Source organism: Elephantulus edwardii, unplaced genomic scaffold (genome assembly GCF_000299155.1).
Source record: "Elephantulus edwardii isolate Elephantulus edwardi_28Jun2011 unplaced genomic scaffold, EleEdw1.0 scaffold00035, whole genome shotgun sequence".
In the NCBI taxonomy this organism is placed as follows: Eukaryota; Metazoa; Chordata; class Mammalia; order Macroscelidea; family Macroscelididae; genus Elephantulus; species Elephantulus edwardii.
Window position 1 is genome coordinate 3,496,824 of NW_006399785.1, and position 7,932 is coordinate 3,504,755.

Genomic DNA, 7,932 nt, shown 5'->3' on the forward strand with positions numbered 1-7,932 from the left:
TGATGGGTGTGTCGGAGGCAGTCTGATTGGCACAAGATAGAGCAGGGTTTAGGGCTGTTGTACATAGGGTCGCTATGAGTCACATGCGACTCGACGGCACATAACAACAACAACAACAGCATATGATAAAGAGTCAGTGATGATGACGGAAGACGTTCAATCGGCATTGAGGACATTAGCAAAGGAAAAGGCCCTAGGAATTGGTCAAATACCAATTGATATGTTTCAACTGGATATGCTCACCAGTCTATGCCAGAGAATTTTTAAAATATCTTCTTGGTGAACGAATAGGAAGAGGTCCATATTTGTCTCCACTCCCCAAAAAGGTGACCCACCAGAAGGTGGAAAATATTGGGTAATATCATTAATAACACATAGAAGCAAAATATTGCTAACGATCCTCCAAATATAGCTAGAACACTTTATTGACAGAGAAATGCCCCATGTTCAAGCTGAGCTTAGAAGAGTTTGTGGCACCAGGGATGTCATTGCTAACGTCAGATGGATCCTATGTTTTATTAACTATGTAAATAGTGACTGTGTTGTTGTTGTTATGTTTCATCGAGTCAACTATGACTCATAGCTCTGAACCCTGTAGTATCCTGACCCATTCTCACTGACTCTGACACACCTAACCTCATTAACCCAGTTATTGGGTCAATCCATCCTCTCCTATGATGTCCCTCAATCCTTCTAAGCATGATACGCTTCTTCAAAGGTATCCTTCCTTACTGCATGACCAAAGTATGTGAGATGCAATCTCAAAACTCTTGCGTCCAAGGAGAAGCTTGGTTTCACCCTCTGCAGGACAGACCTTTTCTCTAGACTGTGCATGGCATGTTCAATACTTTTATCAAGCACCACAACTCAAATATATCAATTCTTCTTTAGTTATCTTTATTCATTGTTCACCTCTCAGATGCATAGCAAGTAACTGTGAAGATCATGTCCTGGATCAGGTGCATCTTAGTCTTGAGACTGATATTGTTTCTCTTGAGCACTTTGGAGAGGTCCCTGTCCACAGATTACCCTATTGCAATTTGTCCTTGATTTCCTGACTGCTGATGCCAAGAGTGCTGATAGTGGAACTGAGCAAGCCGAAATGGTTAACAATCTCAATCTCTTCTCCATCTATCATGATGCTGCCAGTTGGCCCAGTGGTGAGAATCTTCACTTTCTTGATGTTGAATTTCAATGAGTATTGGAGACTACAGTTCTTGACCTTCTGAAGAAAAAGTTTCAGGCCTTCCTCAGTATCAGCAAGTAAGGTTGTGTCATCTGCATAATACAGGTTGTTGATGAATCTTTCTCCAATTCTGATGCCACATTCCTCCTTATAAGTCTAGGCTTTCAAATGATTTTTTTGGCAAACAGATCTTTACCTTTTTGATTGTGTAGATCACAACAAAATATCGCTAATATTGAGAAGCATTGGAAATAGAGAAAACAAAATTATCCTTACATGAAATCTATATCTAGATCATGAAGGTATGTGTGGGCACAGCAAATGAACATTGAATGGTTTAAAATTAGGAAAGGTATGCATTAGGATTGCATTTTTTCTCTCTACATTTATTCAATCTTATACTGGCAAATCATTTGAAAAACCGGATTTATGGTGAAGTATGTAGCATTAAGATTAGAGGAGAACTCATCAACAACCTATATTATGCAGATAGCATATCCTTATTTGTTGAAGGCAAGGAAAACTTGAAATGCTTGCTGCAGAAGATCAAGGACTACAGCTTTCAATAACAATTACATCTCATTATCATGATGTCAAAACCTCTTACCACTGGACTGATAGGGAACATCATGCTAAGTGGAGAAAACTTTGAAATTGTCAATGACGTCATAGTCCTTGGGTCTACAATTAACACTTCAGCAGTCAGGAGATCAGGAGACATGTAACAAAAGCTTGCTGTTTGAGAAGAGTACTGAATATCCCATGCACTGTCAAAAGAAAAATATAAAAACACATATGTCTTAGAGAAGTTGCAATTAGAGCATTCCTTTGGAGGCAAAGATGGAGAATCTTTGTCTCCCATGATGTTAGGAGAGGCTATTCTTTTGAAAAGGATATCATGCTTGATAAGGTAAAGAGTTGGTGAAGAAGAAGACCCTCAATGATATGGATTGATACAATGACTGCAGAAATGGGCTCCAGGTGTCAATGATGATAAGGAAGGTATAGGATGGGACAGAGTTTAGAACTATTGATCGTAAGTCCACTGTGAGTCGTATGTGACTTGACAGCACTAACAACAACAACAACATATACAGAGCAAAATCCACCAAACAACAACAACATATATGGAGCAAAACTTCCACTATTGAACTGATGCCAACATACAGCAACCCTGGAAGGCAGGGTAGAATTGTTAGGTTTCTCCAGGCTGCAAAGCTTTATGGAAGCAGAATGTCTCCGTTTTATCCTGTAGAGTAAGCGATGAGTTCAAATGACCAACCTCCTAGTTAGCAGCATAATTTCTTAACCAATATGCCATCAGAGCTCCTAAACAGAAAGTTCAGTCAGTCAAACTAGACTTCGTTACATGCGTTCCAGTAGTGGAGGTGACGTGTCTTAACAAGAGCAATGAAAAAGTTCAAAGTCATGGCAGACACAGAGACGTTAGCAGATGAGTCCTGTATTTCCCCTGTAGCATTGATGGTTGCTGAGCAAGCTTTGTGATCTGGGAACACAGGATGGCAGTGAGAGCGTGTGTGAGCATGGCCTGGCTCTGGGGCTCTTACGAGGGGGTGAGATACGATTTATTCCTTGGCACTGAGTCAAAACTGACTCATAGCTGCCCCTCCAGCGGGTTTCTGAGAGGCTGTAAATTCCACAAGAGAAGGTAAGCTCATCTTTCACCTAAAGAGTAATTGGTGAACTCAAATCAAATATGTTTGGTTTGACAGGGCAAAGCCTGACCCACCTACCAGAGCAATTGCAAAATAGGACTACTGTGTCATTCTTATTTTCACAGTGATTTGAAGTTTACAAAGTGGTTTGCTGTGAAATAGCCCATGTAATACTTACATAAAAAGTAATAGCGAGAGCAGAGAGGACATGAATTAATATTCCTGTGTGAGATGGAGATGAAGAAGTCCCAGAGCATCCACTTCTTGTAGTCATATATGGAAAAGGAAAGAGGCTGGATTAAAGGCTGACCCTGAGAAGCGATCTGAATGCGGGAGAAATAATTTGACTTCAGACAAAGACACTTTTGCCTGTTTTTCAGAGAGAGGGAGGGAGAGAAGAGGGAAAGTGAAGGGCAGTAAATGCTGGGGAAATGGAGAAATAATCGAAGGCCAGGTCTGCCTGGACACAGTGACCATAACCATGGACTAATGCATATCAGATATGATGAGGATGACACAGGATCAGATCTGTTCTTCATAGGGTTGCTATGAGTCATAGTTGACTCAATGTAAAAAATAGAAGGATAACTAGTAAGATGTGTATAAAAGTCCAAAGGTGGAAGGGGAGAAGGTGGAGGGGCTGAGGGTTGGGGAAGGGGGACTATCATGGGGTTACGGAATTTGGTGGGTAGAGGGAGGGGATGAAGGAATTGACAAAGATCCAGTGCAGACCTGAAAAGACAGAATAACAGTGGATATAGACACTGATGATTAATTTTAAAAAACACAAAGAATGTGTAGGAAACAATGTGAAGGAAGGAAATTGTGAAACAATGTATATGAATGAAACACAATTTATACGAATTTTATATGCAAACAGATACAAAATAAAATACACTTTTTTGTAAACAAAAAAGGCACCAAACAACAACAACAACATGTTCAGCAAGGCCACTCTCAAAGAGGTTGTCCAACAACATAGTCCAATTTACACAGTCATCAGTTGCTGGGGATCACATTCAGTTATCCCATGCCATTCAGGTTTTTCTCTGTGTCCTTTGTTCCTGCCTGGTGTAAAATGAGGAAGATACAGCTTACAATATTGCATTGTTTGTTTTTGTCCATTTATTATTATGCATATTTCCTCTCAAGTATCTCCTTGACATCTAAGTCTTTGTTTCCTTACAGAGTAAACAACAGAAACACACTTTGCCTCCACTGCATTTCAAAAGCATTTTCACATGATAGTCTCACCGAGCTTCACCAGTACCTCTTAGCTCTGGGAGACACAGCTATTTCGAACCAGCCCGAAGGATGAGGAGAATGAGGCAGATTGAGGTTAAATTGACTTCAAAAGGTCAGTGGAGAAAGCAAGGAAAGTTCAGGTCCTCTCTTCAAGTCATAAAAATTGACTCTACATATGTCCATCCGGGAATATTCATCTGGATGTTGTTGTCAACCTTGCAGGTCAGACAGTTGTGACCTGTAAGATTTTATTAGGCTGATGTTGCTGAATGAGATAGCCAGGCCTTTCTTTGTAGTGTGTCCTGGTCTGAAAGTTCCACTGAAACCCATTCATCCCCATAGCAACTCCAAGCCTCCACTGACAGGAGGTGGCAGTTGCTCCTGCGATGTGTTGATTGGGAATGGAACCAGAATATACAGCATGGAAGGTAAATGTCACCACTAAGCCACCAGTCAGCACATTCGAGCTGGCCATCACGTTCCCATCACTCCAGCGTTGCACAACACACAGATTTCTCACCTTCTGGCCATGACCACTGTGGTGGCGTCAGCTGCACAGATGCTACTATAGTCCCTACACTTCCCTTGAATCTAACTGAAGTGTTAACGTCTATCCTTTTTCACATCCTTTCTTCTGGGTGCAAAGAAGTCTACAGCCTGGAGTGACGATGTTTCTGAGCAGGTGTTTCGTTGGTAGAAAGCTGGTTGAGGAGGGAAGATGGGTGAAGGGAGGAGAGAAGTAGGGTCGTTTGAAGGAGAAGGAAAGAGGAGAATTAGCTAAGACTCTTCCCAAGTGGTGCATTTTTTCCCCTATAGGAAAGTGCATCTGAACATGGAAATTGATCCCAAAAGTTGAGTGTCGCCCTCCTGTGCTTGGTTTTTATCTTAATGAAAACATACAGTCTAGGAAGCTGGTTTTCCTGCACAATAAGGTGCATGTATATTTCTGCAAAGGCTTCTCTCAAAAGAGGACGGGAAAGCAGTGCTGTTGCCTTGTGAGGCTATAAACATTGACTGTGGGGTGAGGATAAAAATCAGCAATCAGACCTCATTTAGGGACTGTTATTACTATGATTTTAAAATTCAAGACGACTGCTTTCTTGGATGAGGCAGCCTGCATGGAGACAAGAAGTCTTTGGATGATTAATGGTTGGATTCCCCTAAGAGTCAACAGTCAAAGAGTCAGGTGAAATGAAATGAAAATGTTGCATGTCCCTAACATTTTCTCTGTTGGCTCAAAACTCCATGCCCGTTTCTCATGTCCTGTACTGTCTGAAAACTTTGTTTCTAAATGGCTGCAAGTTTAGTGGGAATCTTGATGGAGGAAGGCTTTCTTTGCCTTTCCCCCCACCTCTACCTTCAATGCTGGAAGCAGGAGCAGCATCCACTTCCGAAATGGCTTGCCTCCGGAAACTATATACGAACAGTGTTCAGGCCGTTCGTTCATAGGGTCACTATGAGTCGTCTACGACTTGACGGCATCAAACAACAACCACCACCACCTTCAAATGAGAAAAGGTGTACCTTGTTTCAGTATGCTTTGCTGTCTTGGGCTTCACAGATGTCTCACTTTTTACAAATTGAAAGTTTGCAGTAACACTGAGTTAAGCTGGTCTGTCGCTGCCACTTTCCCAGCACTCCATGCTTACTTCAGGGCTCTGTGTCATATTTTGGTAATTCCTACAATACTTCCAAATTTTCTTAATACTATTGTTATGTGCTACTGAGTTGCCTGCGAATCATAGCATCCCTTTCTACAACAGCTCTGATACCTGTTCTGGACTGAACCAATCTCCAATACATCTACCTCCATTGCCCTACTTACTGTATCAATCCCTCACATCCGGGCTATTCCTCTCCTGTACTGTCTCTCCACCCTTCCAAGTGTGATGTCCTTCTCCAAGGATCAGTCCCTTGTGACTACATGCCCAAAGTAAGTGAGACGAAGCTTCAAAATCCTAGGCTCCAAGAAGAAACTTTGGTTTCACTCTCTCCAAGACAGATGTATTTATTTTCTCGGCAGTCCATGGTATGTTCAAGCTTCTTCTCCAGCACCACAACTCAAAGGCATCATTTCTTCTTCTGTCATCTTTAGTCATTGTCCAGCTCTATGGTAAAGCATAAGCATGGCTTCTGTACGTACTGAGAAACAAATAAAACCGAAGCACTTCCCGTGACTCTCCTTATAATAATATTTCCTTTCTCCACGGCATTCTTGTAGTAAGCTGGATCGTTTCTTTTACTATCTTCTTTTAATTGTCTTTTTCATGTCACCTCTTCCCTCACCTGATTTTTTCCCTTTTTAAAAAAATTAATTTCAATGAACATCTACAGAGATTTTGGATTTCCATTCATTCCTTGTTGCATTTTTCTCCCCGCCCACCCTACCCCCACCCCTAGTTTGCTCCTCTCCTTGAAAAGCAAAAGAAAAACTCCTTCATTGGTATCCAATCCCCCAGCACACCCTGACCCTCACCCCGAGTGTACTCCACTCTGCAACCCTTATTCCAGACTCTTATGATAATCATAATGCCCTAAAAGATATTACTATTAAATTATTCTCTCCCTCACATGATTTGTACGATCATCTCCTAAAGAAAATACTCATATTGACTGCTGGCATTTTGAAAGTGACTCCTAACTGACCCTTCAGCCTGTTTTCCCAGACTGTAAATCACAAGAGGCGACCGCTCACCTTTCCTTAAGCAGCCGCAGTGCATTTAAACCACCCGAGAGGCCTAGTCTTTGATTTAGCTGTCTGACCCCTCTCCAAGCTCCTATTCTGCAGACCAGCCGCATACTCTTGTCACTGTTGATGAGTGCTGATGGGTCAAGTTGATAACTCATAGCAACACTATGAACGACAGTTCTGAACCCTGTCCTATCCTGCGCCATCCTCACAATCTCTGGAACATTTGAGCCCATTGCTGCGGTCACTGCATCAGTCCACCTGGTTGAGGGTCTTCCTCTCTTTCCCTGACCAATCATGAGATCTTCTTCTCTTTCCCTGTCTAATCATAATGTCTCCTCCCAGGAATTGGCCACTCATAACAAAATGTGCAAAATATGCCAGATGGAGTCTCACAGTCTTTGCCTTCAAGGAGCACTCTGGTTGCAATTTCTCCATGACATACTTGTTGGTTCTTGTCTTTGTTCACAGAATATTCATTGCTCATGCCCAACAACACAACTCAAAGGTATTAATTCTTCCAGGTGGAAGCCACTGACTGGGAAATAATATTTGGTAATGACATGTCTGATCAGGGACTTATATCTAGAACTTATAGAATACTCGAACACCACAGCAAGATAAAAGTAAACAACCCAATTAAAAAATGGGCCAGCTATTTGCAAACAAACTCATGAAGAAATGTTCAAAACCCCTAGCTCTAAGAGAGATGTAAATCAAAACAACTATGAGATAGCATCTCACCCCAGTAAAAATAGTAAAATTTAACAGAACAGCAAACAACAAATTCTGGAGAGGTTGTGGAAAAACTGGAACCCTTATTCACTCTTCGTTGGAATATAAAATGGTGTGACAAGTATGGAAAGATCTATAACACTTTCTCAAAAAGTTGGAAATAGAAATACCATTTGACCCAAAAATTACAGGTGGAGAATATACTGCAAAGAGAGCAGAACTGCCACCCAAGCAAATATATGCACACCCATGTTTATTGCTGCTTTGTTCACAATAGCAAATGGTTGGAAACAACCCAACACCCAACAACAAACTATTGACTAGAGAAGCTGTAGGATATTCAGACAATGGAATATTATGCAGCACTGAAATAAAATAACTTATTATATATTATTCAAAAT